General features: G+C 40.1%; 1 protein-coding gene across 49 annotated transcripts in view; it reads left to right on the forward strand.

The window, feature by feature from the left end:
- LOC135580042 (uncharacterized) overlaps nt 1-13,922 on the forward strand; it is a 494,152-nt gene that overhangs the window by 252,140 nt on the left and 228,090 nt on the right. For 47 of the 49 annotated variants that reach the window (XM_065071243.1, XM_065071198.1, XM_065071196.1 and 44 more), the window contains one exon: nt 2,434-2,569. The exons of the other annotated variants lie outside the window; for them this stretch is intronic. The gene's annotated coding sequence lies outside the window, so the exon portion shown is untranslated. The remainder of the gene's footprint in view (nt 1-2,433; nt 2,570-13,922) is intronic. 49 annotated transcript variants of the gene reach the window in all.

Genomic DNA, 13,922 nt, shown 5'->3' on the forward strand with positions numbered 1-13,922 from the left:
GTCTTACACATGCATCTTTCTGTCATTTTAGTCTAACAACTGTCCTTTATATATTAGTTTTGAGGCCTTGTCTGAAGGGACAGATGACTTTCAACTCCATCCCACCAGATATGAACAGATGTATTTTAACTAGCTGACCTTAATATGATATGTATTTCTGTACCACCCAGTTCCATGCCATGTAAAGTTATTTGAGCTTTCAACAAGCTTCTCTAAGCATATTGGACTCACTGAGTGCTGGGCAGTCGTGGGTTATATATTTCTGACACTGAACTGCCTCAGATATCTCAACAAACATTTCATTCTGAAGTGCAAATATACTACATACTTCAGATTGCATCAGACTTATTTTAAACTTGAATTAGGTGGTAGATGTGGTGCCTAAACTGTTCTTTACCTGTCCCTTTAAAAATAGATATTTAAATCCTAGGCTGTGTATGACTGAATTTGATTTAGCACTTGGGTCTTAAACCACAGTTCAGTTTTAAAGTGAGCCAATAATTGGGTTTTCCTCACGGTGACAGAGGATCTCAGAATGAAGTTGCTTTGACAAATGTTGTGGGCATTATATTTTTACAGCATGAAACCTTACCCTGTTGTCACTGAAGTCAAGGGTATCCATTGATTTTACTGAAGAGTGGAAGCAGCCCCACAGCCAACAGGGCTTTAAGATACAGCTTAGCAGAAATAATTCCTTGGGCAGGTGGCATTGTCCAAAATACTCTTGGCAAAAGGAGCTGATTTAGAAAGCAGCTCAACGCTTTTTCTTGGTGATGTAGTATGACATATTTGATAAATGGGTGTGCTATTAGATGAAGCTTATATGACCCAGGGATGAAATTAGCTATAGACCTTAGGAATAAACGAATATTGATACATCTCTAGGGAGAAAATATTGCCATGTTAATGGTTGGCATTCATCTTTTTGCATTTCTATGGATATATCAGTGCATGCAGATATGCCCATATAGTGTGTGGGATTACATGCTATACTTCTAGTCTGCTGCGAAGATATCATCTTAAGGTCAGTAGAGGGGGTACTTACCTTTACAAGGCACTTGTCCATGCCTGTACTTTACGTCTTCTAGTAGTATCTCTTGAAAACTCTCGTCTTCAGCCCTCTGCCTTACCACACTGCCTGTGTGGTAAAGGCTTCAAAAGAACTTACTGTGTGATGGTAGGAACTGTGTTCTGTTCTTTGTGGGCCCTTGTACGGAAACACAGTAGAAGATCTATCTGAGGTAGCCCGATTTATTTTATAGGATGTGCCGTCGTTTGCTTTTTCTTTGTGTGCTTCTGGAGCCGGCAGACACAAAGGGCTCTTGGGGATGTGCTCCTGCAATTGTAAAGGAGCCTGAGCAGTAGTGCTGGAAATGAGGAGGCCCGGGCATCAAGATGTGGCTGAGCCTGTCTAATGGCACCTGACAGCATATCTTCTATCAGATAAAATGAAAATACTAAAAAACCCCCAAAACTTTTTCCTGGCTTGTTTGGTTGTTGTTGTTAGTTTTGGGGTTTGTTTTGTTGTTTGGGGTTTTTTTGGTATGTGTGTAACAAATGTTGCTTGGTTGCTCTGTCTTTTCTTATTAGATTTGTTAAGGCTTACTTGGGGATTTTTATGTGAAAACATGAAAGTAGTGTTTTAAAGGGAAGTGCTTGATAAAGAAAAAAAAAGAAAAGGTTTCTTATTTATTCTCAAGATTGTGTAAAAGATGTGTGGTTTAAAAAGAACTTGGAATTCTGAGTGACATTTCCTGATTGCAGAACTGGCGGTCACGTGATGCTAAAGTATTACACAAGTTCAAAAACTATAGGGGAACATCAGAGTTGGGGAGAATCCCTCAGGGGTTATTGTATGCAACTCCAGTGAGGGTGTTTCTCTGCTAAGAAAGCATTCTGGAGAAGAGTTACTACATGCTTTCCTCTGTTATGTGTTTTTCAGTGTCTGCTGGACATTGTCAGACTCAGGATACTTGACTAGAAGGATCTTTTATCTGACGTGGTTTTTTTCTTAAATTTCGCAAAAAGAAAGAAGCCTGGAGAAATAACTTCATTTTACTAAAATATTTAATGACTTCTTTATTCTCCTCAGTGCCAGGATGATGGCAAGATAGACTCTCCTATCTGTTAGGCCATGTCTATCCACAGGGTTCTTGGAAAATCTAGATGATGATTGTATTAAAAATGTGAGTTTTAGAATTGAGAAACTCTATTCAGGCCCTAAGAAAGAAGTTGTTGCTAGTATGGATAGATATATTGCTTTATTTCAGTAGTAACCATAAGCCAGAGACCTATGAGAGCTCTATTGTTAGACAATGCGTAGCATTTTCTGTTAAAACTAAGCAGAAGGTAATCAGTATGGTCATCTAATGACAGGGCCACTTCTTCACATCTTAGGAACTGCTGGTTTAACTCCATCCCATTCCCTTCCAGGCGTGATATATTGGTGAGATTCTAGAAGACACCCACTCTAACCCCTGGGAGGGGAAGAAGAAATAAGTGTTACTCATCTGCTGCTCGGAGAGCCCTAAATGCAGTTGTACAACAGACCAAACCAGCATCCTGCCAGGTAGGTCCACCTCTCGATTAGATGGAGCGATCCAAAGGAGATGTGGGTCCCTGTCCACTTGCTTAAGAGAGAATATACCTCCCACAACGCTCAGCTATAGATTCTTCTCATGTTTGTAGGCCCTATTAGAGAGACAAACTCACAGGGAACAAGCAAATGGCTGTAATCTGGGCTGTAAGGAAAGAGTGCTGTAGAAAAGAGCAAGAAGAACTTGCTGCTGGGAAACAATGAAACAGCCAAAATACACCACTAAACATGACTTAGAGGCCACAGCAGAAGGGAACCCCTTTCTTCCCATTTTAGCAATTCCCAAGTGTTTAGTAGTAGCTCATTCACTTCATGATAAAAATCAGGAGATTCGAGGTGACACATTTTACAAGGCTTTTCAAAACCTGACGAAAAAGAAGTTGGTATCTAGCACAGCATGATGCCAGCTGAAAGAAACAAGTGTGAGGGGAAGATGGGAGCTAGAGCTCCTTGGAGAGGAGAATCTCAAGGGGTTTACAGATACCAGGTCTCAGTCGAGAAGGACCATGGAGAGACAAAAAAAGAGATTCTTTGATAGCTGTGAACCAGGTTCTCTGGGAGGATGGAAGTCTGGAGGACACGCTGGTGCCTGCAAGGGCTGGCTAGTGGACACAGCCAGTCAGCACAGCTGATACTAGATTCCTGCCGAGGTAGAAAGTATGGAAAAAATCAGATAAAACACATGTTTAAAATCTGCTGTGTAACAGGTAGCATATTTTAATGCCTCTTTTTTTACCCTAGGCAGACTTTAAACTGAGCTGGTTCTTACTGGTTTTTGTCATTTTTTGCATGGTTGTTAGAAGTTTGCATTGGCACCCTCTAAATTGTAGCTGGATTCTGGAAAAACAAAATGCTTCTGTTTCTAAGCCTGCTAAGCCCTTTAACTTCATAAATATCAGCATTCATCTTGCTACTTCTCCTCCTGCTCCCACTAGTTTGTGTTTGCATATGTGTAACCACCACACACTCACCAAAATATACTACCTCAAAAAGTGATTCAGCCCAATAATTGTGCCCTGAGGCATACAGCTGAACATTCACCTCAGAAAAATGAACAGTTCTAGTAAGTGAGCTCGTGTGTATCATATGCAATCAATCCTCTTCAGAAGATTTAACACACTTAGAGCAAAATGTTACCCTGCGTTGTTGAAAAAAGCATCTGAGTAATGGTTTTGAGAGGTCCTTTAATATATTTATTGGAAAAAATGTCAAAATTTTGGAGCAATAGTAGTTGCATTTCCATATATACAAATGAAAACAATTTTGAAGTTTGTAAAAAAACTATAAATTATTCAACCCATTCCAGTCATAAATATGTACAATTATGTAAGTGATGTATGATATATAGATGAGAAACTTAGCTGTAACAATGCTGGTAGTTTTTCATAAGAAGGCTTCTTTAGAGAGCTCATCTGAGACTTAAGACAAACCTTAAGAAACGCATTAATTTTCTAGTAGGTAGTTCTTAGAAATTCCGTCCATTCAGAATACACAGCATATAACATAATGCTCAGGTTTGGCTCAAGGCTCCTCACGATTTACAAAACAAATACAGTTTGACCATAAACATTATGATAGGTTTATAGTTCTGTTTTTGTAGAAACATTAACTTGCCAATCTGTTCTATACATGCATCTGTACCCATAGGTGTAATTCATTTACAAATATATAGGAAATCAACTCTATGTGTGCAAGTTTCTTACAAGGTGTTTTTATGAAGGAAGTTAAGTGTGATCATTGTCTCCACTTTGCAGGTGGGGAACTGAAACTAAGGAGGGTTTTGTAGATTTGCTGAAGTCCTAAAAGTAGTTCTCAACACTAAATGGTGGTTTTCTAAAGTATATGACAAACCATATCTGCTGAACATTTGTGTTCTGGTCTCTCCCAAACTTGGTTAAAAGTGTGCTGTTAGCCCAGAAAACTCCTATCTGCATAGGAACAGATGTGTGTAGTGTTAGCTGGATTGGCGTTATTTTGTTGAAGTTCAGTTGGAGGTTTTGTAACTGAAGTTAGGGGTGGAAGGCAAACTCCTGTTTTTCACGTGAAGCTGTTTACATTGGTCCATTGCAGAGGAGAGGCAACTGGCAATGATAAAACAAGAAAAAATAGAAACTGTTTAGATTCTGGACTTTTTGCAAATCTTGTGCAAAATGGAAACCCTGCATTGTAGTTTCCTTGCTGAACACTATGTTGCCCAATATCCACATAGACCAAAATTGCATATGTGTATCTCTATAGGTGCAAACGTGTGTATAAAATATACACATGTGCGTCCATGCACATACTTTATATTTTATGAGCCATCCTTTTCTTTCTCTATTTGTAGCAAATCATAATCCACATTTTCCCTTATTTTCTTGGACTTCAGTTTTAAGCAACCTACGTGGCCATGGGTTTTGCTTTTACAGCATTTTCTATAGTGCCAGCTACAGTTAAGTGTTTATTTGAAAACTTTTATGGAGACTAGCAAGAAAAAAATCCTCCTTACTTTTCACAAATAATTCTTACCATCACGTTTTATTATTTAAGTGTGATGAGCATGTAACTATTGAAATTCAGCCTCTGTGGTGATAAGATTAAAAACTGCAGATTTTGTCTGCTGTTCGGAGCAGTCACAGTAGATATGAGTTAGTTTAGTCTTGTCTGTGAGTAGCCAGTGGCTTTCACACAGGTGTGTACAGATGAAGGGCTAGACTGCTAAACTCAGTCTAAAAGCAGCATCCACAAGAGAGGTGGAAATGACTGCTCCAAGTCGCCTTCTCTTGCCTGTCTTGGAGTTGATCCACATCGATTTGAATCGTTACTTATTAAGCTAAGATCAGCAGGAAAAATGGTCTTCACAGAAAATGTTCTGCCAACCAGTGATTTCTGGAATACAACCCTTGCCCTGATTCACAGCCCTGAAGAATGTAAGAGAGGTCGGTTTAGAGGTAATAAACCCTTCGAGCTCTTGGCTGCGGTGAGGAAATTTCTCTTTCCCACTGTGGCACTTTTCTAGCTACTCTGTTGTTCAAGCCAGCTGAAAAGCAGCGTGGAATATTGTATATTAGAGTACATTCTGCTCTTGAGAAAGTTGTCTTCTAGCTGAAATCCAAAACAAAGGGACATTCTAAAATATAGTAATGAAGTTGTGTACCAGGTTTATGTGCACAAATCTTCATAACAAACAGCAAATGGGGAAGTTAGTCATAAAAATCCAATTTACCAATAGTGGAGTTTGTGCCTGTAAACTCTAGAGCACCACTTTGTAAGTGGCCACTATAATAAAAAGGACGTGATCGGGTTGGATGGAAGCATTGGTAATCGGTTTTTCTAGTAAGCTCTGGTAAGGAATGTTTGTGCTCGCGTTTGGTGTAGAATAGGACATTGTGGCATTGGTAAGTCCTGCGTCTAGCAGAGTTACACTCACTTGGGTCTGGTTCCTCCCTGTCTTCATTCAAAACAAATGTAAAGACCAGAAGAGCATTACAGTGAAGCAAAGCATGAGGACATTTCAAAATTCTGGCAGGTCATTTTTAGTAATTGACTGCAATTAAAACCTCTTTTGCTTAATTTCCTGTAAGCTTCTGATTGACTTTTGTGAGCTCCATGGGTGAAGAACGCGTGGTAGGCGGGCTGGGTGCAGGTAAACAGAAGAGACAGGGTGTTCCCCATGGATCAATGTTCTCTGTGGAAATGTTTATTTTACTTAATGTTACTTATTTTAGTATCAAGGATTTGTTAGTGTAGTTCTGGGTATAATCAGTTTGGGCAGAAGTTAGTGGGGGTGGAAAGAAGTAGATTTTAAGTGTCAAGTTATATTTATAGAAATTGCAGCTTAGATTACTTGTAATTGACAGTGTCCTTTAGATTGACAAGTGAGATAGGATCATCTTATTTTCAATAATCTTTTATGTTTAAGACGTTTCTTTAACTGTTTGGGTTGCAGTTTAAAAATAGAAAGCCTGTGCATGTGCTTCTGCTTGCTATGGTACTGCAAACTTGATTTCTGAGGTTGCTGACAGCTTCTGAAAGATTTAGGAACTGTCAGCAGGAAACATTCCCATAGAATCTGTACTGTGAACTTTTCCTGGAAAAACAGCATCATTTAGCAGGTAATATATCTGCAATAAAAATACAGTTATGCAATAATGGCTCATTAATATGGTAAATCATAACATTGTCTTTTCTATTCAATTTAAAATGGAACTTGTGGAAAGAAATAAGTTCCTACTCAACTAGTTGGTGAACTGGGTTGTTTTCCTGTGTTGTTGGTATTTAAACTTTGAAATATCTACTTGATTTGTATGGGACATTACATTTAGTCATGTCATTTTATTTCTGCATAAACAGATTTCCATTTAGATTTAGATGAGTACTGTAAGATTTCTTTCCTTTTTTGTTTTCTTTTGTGTTTTGGTTTTTGAATATGCTAGGATCTGCTGGAGTACTTTGTTTGGTATGTAACCGGTAATTTATCCTTTATGTCTTTATGATCTTGTCAGTGTCTCATGTGTTCTGTAGTTTTGCTAATCTAAAATAATCCCAGTGAAATCCTTTGATTGTCTGTTTGGACCTTATCCACTTCTAAAGCAGGAATGTAATGGGCTTTATGGCACTTACTTGGAAGTAATTTATCCAACAGAGTGAATATAGATACTTGTTTTAATAAGAATATGCTTTATGTTAAGTGGGGACGGCTATTTAATTAGCCAAAGGGAAAGTAGTTCATGATACGATCTGTTCCAATCATCTTGGACATTAAACAAAAGTCAGACAAAGTTATTTATGTACATGCACTTTATTTGCAGTTGTTTTGTGTAACCTCTTTCAGAACTTTACAGCATTATCTGGATGAAAAAAAAAAGGAAAAAGTAGATGTGTATTCCTTAAAAAATTGTAAACAGGAGTTTCCCTTATTGCTGTCAGTGCTTCAAGTGCATATATATTAAAGCAGTTGACAGTGGCAGCAGTGTTCAGTTTATCCTGGATAATACGCTCTTTTGACATTTGGTGGTTTACATCTTTCTGGTGTGAAGGCTGATATAGGATGCTATAAAAGCATTATACTCTTCTTCTTTCTAATGTGGATTTTTTCTATTGCCTTGAGCTGCCTACTGCATGGATAAATAAGATGTATTTCTGAAGTGTAAGGATTCCCATGCAGTGCTGCAGAAGCTGTTAGGATTTGAGGAGGGATTAGAGCAGCATTTGAAAACTAAATGGGAACATGCTTCCCTCAGTTCTTCTGATTGTATTGAGTACTGGACATTTGAATTAATCTTTGTGTTATAATTTGCTATAAGTAGGAAATGTAGTTATAAACCTATAAACAGCAAAGCAAAGAAGGAACATTGTTCAGACTTTAAAGCCTTCTGTTATTTATGAGTATGAAATACTTAGTTGTCAATATGTACTAACTACAATGCTTCATTTTCATGCAAAATTATTTAAAGGACAAATCTGAAACCGATTTGATTTAATAACTCCTATGGACTCCAGTGGTCTTTGGATCAGGCCTGAAGGAAGGAAGGAAGTCTCATTTATCCAAACAAAGTTGGAGCTGTTGCAAGCACAGGGCACTGTTGAGAGGTCTCTCTGGATGAGCTGGAGGTGCTCGCCTTAATATGATGAGTGGCTATAACAGATATTTTCAATCGGTAATTTCTCTTCCTTTGCCACCATTTTGTCTGTAGAAAATCTTCCAAGGCCTTTTCACTCAAACAGATCAGCAAGATGTCCTGAATAACTGATTTAATATGCAATTTGTCAGTTCTCAGGCACCTATCCAGCATTTTGTGCAGTGAAGTCTTCATTGTGCTGAACAGCCATGGTATTTTCTCGGCGTTATGATAACAGACACAGATATCAAACATACTCATTCAAGAGGAATGCATGTGGCAATAGGAGTGAAATGCAAGGGCAAAGTTTATTTAGTGCAAATGAAAATATCAAAAGAAAGGCTTTTCTTATGGCTCCAGTTTCCAACCTCATTTACAGTAAGTTGGAAGAGTTTTTGATGTAAGACAGCAGGTAGTGTGTGCTGGTAGTTTCCCTTCTTCTCAGAAATATGTATCACCAGCTGGTTTATGTGACCCTGCTTGTTCTCATGAAGTCAATGGTAAAACTGGGATATTAAGCAAATATGGCCCATGTACAAACACAGGTCATAATGTACCCTGGAAGCTACTTAAAGCCAACAGACTCATGGCTTCCTCCTTGTCACTGCAAGAAGTCAGAGATAAGCAACTCTTGGAAGTTGTATGAGCATCTCAAACAGATCATTTTATTCAGCCACAAGATGCAAATAAAAACATCATGGTAGAGGGGAGAGCTGTTTTATTTGGGTCACGTTATAACGCATTTCCATATGAGATCAGTTTAGTAACTCAGTTCTGGCAAATCACCAGTAGGTTACTCACCAGTATCAGAGACTTGTTGCTGTGTTCAGTCCTAGCATGATACCAAATGTAAATAGACAGCTCAAGCTCTGTTTAAAATTGTATTTTAAAATGAAAGCAAAAAATATAATGGCTATTTATTATATACAAATAGTAACTGCCCCAAAACCCAGAGGAAAACCTATCTGAACTTTCTAGACTTGATTGTCTAAAGCCTGTTTTCTGGAAGGTGCTAATTGCCTCCTAGGGGACACCAAATGCTCTCAAATCCCATTGAATTCAATGAACTCCAATTGATGTATTTCGGTGAATTCCTGATGAAGTCAGCCCTCTGAGCACTACAGACCCAAGGGCTCTTGGCAGTATTTGGGATCATGTCCTACATGGACAAACAAAACGAGTACAGTGTCCTGGATGACAACCAGGGAGGTTAATAAATCAAGAACATCAATTAGGAATTGTGTAGCTGCACTGCTCATGCATGCCTTCTTTCTTTGAAGACAGATGCATCTTCAGCTTCGTGCACTGTGACTAGTCCCATTGATTTAGATACAGGGAGCTATTCAGTGTCAACAACTGAATATGCACCTGATTTCCTTGCAGGGCTAACGCCTGAGGGGTTTAATCCCAGCAGATTTAAGGGCAGGGCTGGGACAGCTGACAAGCTGTCTGCCACTCTCCCATCAGATAGACAGCTGAGCTTCCTCAGGAGCTGCTCCTCCACCACTGCTGGTAACAGCTTGGAGCCCATTTTGTGGACTCAGATGGTTCAGGAGCTGCTGCAGAGCTGTGTATGCAGGGGTTAGAGCACATAGGCAAGTGATAACGTCAGTGGTAACCCCAGGGTTAAAAGTACCCTCTCATTGCAGGGCTCTGAGATGGACCGATGTTTCCAGAGTAGATATGGACCCTTCAAAAAGTACAGCAGACACTTCTTAGCACCTCTCTGGAGCTTTTGGGACTTACACCACTTACCCCATATTGGCAAATTGAGCTTTTCCACCTCCCTGTGAAGTTGACTATTACATTATATTGGCAGCACTTACCTGCTCCTGATATGCAACCACTTCTACAGTGAAATGCAGTAGCCATTTCAAAGTGACATTGTAACACTCAGGAGAAATGACAGGCATACTTTAATGACCGCAGATCATCAGATCCTTAGATTTGGACCTTGCACAAAAGACCTTCAGATCTCCCAACACCTGGATCCAATAGTGAATCAGAAGGAAGAACATTATCTATGGCATCACTAAGCTGTTCCTGCAGTGGTAAGCTTGCTTGGAGGTCTCCCTTCCAAATACTAACCAGCCCAACCCGTCTTAGCTTTTAAGATCACAGCACAAGGTGGTATGGCTGCAGGCCATAACTCTAATGAAAACCTGGTATAGTGGGTAGATTGTTCCTGGATCTCATTATAGGCAATTGTTCCACTACTTCTGCTGTTTTTAATTCCTAAACCTAATATTTACCTCAGAGCATTCAAAGTTATTTTGAATTTTATCTTGACAAATCACTAAGGGGTCTATTCTTCTTTCAATGCATGCATTTAACTCTCATTAATGTTCATATGAGTTATGCGCAGAGCTCAGCTCCAGCAGGTTTTTCCAGCAGGGCCTGACTCTCAGCCCTTATATGGTGTTTCAAAGTTTCTCATGCTTCTGAACAAACATAAAATTCTTCTGCCCGAATGGAGCAGAACAGTGCTTCCTCCACCCGCCGCTGTGACCTTCTGGTCTGCTACACAGATCAGGCCTGTACTGCAGCGCTGAGGAGTCTGCCCGCCTTTCCTTCCCCATTTCCAGCCGTGCTTACGTATGCGTACTGGGAATCCTGAGGGCCTGATTTAGCAAAGAACTCATTCAGGCTCAGCGTTACAGAAGCCTTGTGCAAGCTTTTACTGTAGGGAAACTGTGGGTGTATTTTGTAGTGAATCAGGCTGTAAATTATGCCTAACATTCAGTTAACTGGAAAGGAAAACAAGGCTGGGCATGTTGCACACCATTTTGACGTTCTGTGAGCTCTCTGGCAGTCTTTCAGTTATACTTCCTGAAGATACTTTTGCTTTTTTCTTCATATTCTTGTCAAAGTGTTATGAATCCTGGACTGAGCTCGTCATATCTAGAAACAAACAAAGCCTAAAGGAATTAATTTTTAGACACAGGAACCCAAAGGTTTAAGAGGATGAGTGTTGTTCGTACTGTATTAGCTACTGTAGCAGGAGTTGAGAGACTTAGCATAAAGGTTTTGGAAAATTATGATTTCCTGGGGCTTCTGCATCAACACTTTGATACAGTGCAGGTTACTTTATCAAGCACTGACTGAAGCAATCTCAAAGAAAATGCTGGAAATAGAAGGGCCTGTTTCGAAACTTAAAAATGCCTCTGCAGGGCAAGGTGCATTCTCCTCTGCTGGCTGAAAGGAAGATAAATCTCTGCCTAATAGAGAAGAGCTGTAGAAAACAGACCTTGAAATACCAATGTCTGCATTACAGGGATCTCTGGATACTGTCATGCAATAGCCAAATATCTCGCTTCTAACAGCACAGGTAGAGCTGGCCGGGAAACAGAATTTCCATTCTGCCATAGATTTTAATGTTTTCTTTGAGGTTGGAGGAAGGAAGAGGGGAGAATTATCCCCCATTTTTGACAAAAGCCAAAACCACAGGAAGCACAGTATATCGGAAATGAACTGTGCTGCAGGGAACACTGAGCTGACTGATGGAGTCTGACATAATTTTGGTCAGTTTTAGTGCTGTGAGTTGCAGAGAAGAGTCAAAGTGAAAGGAATTCTGCTGGTGCCAGGACTTCCCGGGCCCACAGTCCATCATACGGTCGGTCCTGAGAACAAAAACCCACGATTTCTAAACCACTTGTCTCCCAGCCTGTGGAGCAGTATGGGAGCCAGGCAGCCTGCACCTATAGCAGAACTGGGAGTCTGAAAGCTTTGGGATTCAGTATGATGAGGTGTCATCCTGCAGACACCCACAAGCTTTAGAGCCTGAAAGTCATTTTCGGGCATGTGGCAAGGGTCCTTGATCCCAAAAGCTGGTTTGACTGAGGCTGGAAAGGCTTCTGGACAGATAAGGATCCAGTTCTGAGAACTTCAGTAGAAGGACATACAGCAGTCTGAGAAACTGGGCTTCCCAGCCGCTCTGCAGGCAGGCTGGCAGGAGGCCAGACATGCCAGGGCCTGCCTGACAGACAGGATTTCATCAGATGTGGGCTGAAATAGTGAGTTTGGGGGAAAAAAATAGAGATTTTGATGAACCAGCATTTTCAACAAGCAAGTTTCACTGGACAACTCCCAATGAGCTCTAGTTTCCAGCAGTCTGAGATGGTTCAGATGTTGTTTTATACCAGCTCTTCTTGTAAAATGCAAACAAACAGCAATTACTGAGTGCAAAACTATGATGTAGTAAAAGTTATCTGTTTGGGGGCATGGGTCATTAGCAGAAAGCTAGTTCCTAAATAAATACCATGTATGTTCTGTAGAGAAGGCCAAGAGTTCTAGGAATTTGCCTCCCTTCCACTTCCTAGATGGAGCTGCCTGTCTGGTTAGACAGTAAAGGGTGGGGAAGGCAGGGGGGGAGTAAATGGCTGCAGCCTTAAAGGGAGAAATGTTGTTTGGTGTGATTTCTACTTCTTCCTAGAGGACAGAACTAACAACTTCATGATCAGCTATAGGTTCTCAATCAGGGCACCCTCTCTTGAACCTTTGGGAACTAAACATGCTACATGGCCCATATTTCTTTCTCTTGTGGAGATTTCAGTTTGTCCTGTGAACAGAACCCACTGCGTTTCTAACTCATCTCCTCATTGTCTTTATTTTGGGGATAAAAATGACTGTGACAGAACCTGCCACTCATTTGTGCTGTAATTGTTTTACTGGGGTTGCTTTATGAGCTTTTTTCAACCTGGTAATATTTCAGCATCTCTTCCCCACTGTTTCCTCCTCGCTGCCCAAGTTCCTCTCTCAAGGTGCTTTCTGTCCTAAACCCTCGTGCTGGTTCCCTTAGGGCTTCCCCATTTCCTGGTTGTCTCATCAAGCTGTGCAGTGATGCAACATGGTCATCATAGAATTACGTTCCTTCTGGTTCCAGTAAAAGCCTCTTTCTTAACCTCAGACTAACTTCCACTGTTGCGTGAGAAAGATGGTGTTGATGTTTCTGACCTTGTATCAGAAATTCCCGTCTTTTTCTGTGACCTAGTACTTAATGTTAAACTAATGCACTAATCCAAAATATCCTGCCTTGCAGACAGGGAGTCCAATATAAAAGTCATGCATTTATGAGCTTTCATGCTTAAGAAAATTAAATAGAAGAGCAAGTGCTAACAACTGCATCTGGATAGTAGCCATCATAATGTTATTTTTAATGCACTATTTATTTTTATTTTCCCATTCTCTGGATGATTTTTCTCGAGATGGTACAGCGAACTGTGCTTTCACCAATGATGAGAGTAGCTTTGATGCCCTCAAATGACAGTTAGCTTTACCTTAGAAGGAACAATAACCAAGCCTATATTTTGACTAATTGGTGGTACCAATGAACTCTACAGTCGTTGCAATATCTTTGTTTTAAAATAGTGAGCTCATTAGAGGCAGTGGACTCTGCTTCCATTGGAATGGTTAACAAGCTGCAGCCCAGAACATTTCTACATGCCTTTCCACCCCCTCAGAGACTGCCTTAGTCATCTGCGCCGTTATAGCCTGTAAGAAAGACAGATTGTTTGCTGAAATGTGAAGGAATTTTACCATTCTGTGCTATTGGAATTAACATATTATTATTATTGGGTTGCAGGCCTTTATTACTTCGATGTCTTTATTTTGACTGCGGTTCTTAAAAAAGCACATCTGTGAAAGAACTTCTGGCTTAATACACAAACATAAAACATATTTAAGGAGAGTGTGGTGGAAGCATGCTTGATTGAGAGCTGTGAGTCTTA

The sequence above is a fragment of the Columba livia genome, chromosome 8, assembly GCF_036013475.1.
Source record: "Columba livia isolate bColLiv1 breed racing homer chromosome 8, bColLiv1.pat.W.v2, whole genome shotgun sequence".
NCBI classification, from domain to species: domain Eukaryota; kingdom Metazoa; phylum Chordata; class Aves; order Columbiformes; family Columbidae; genus Columba; species Columba livia.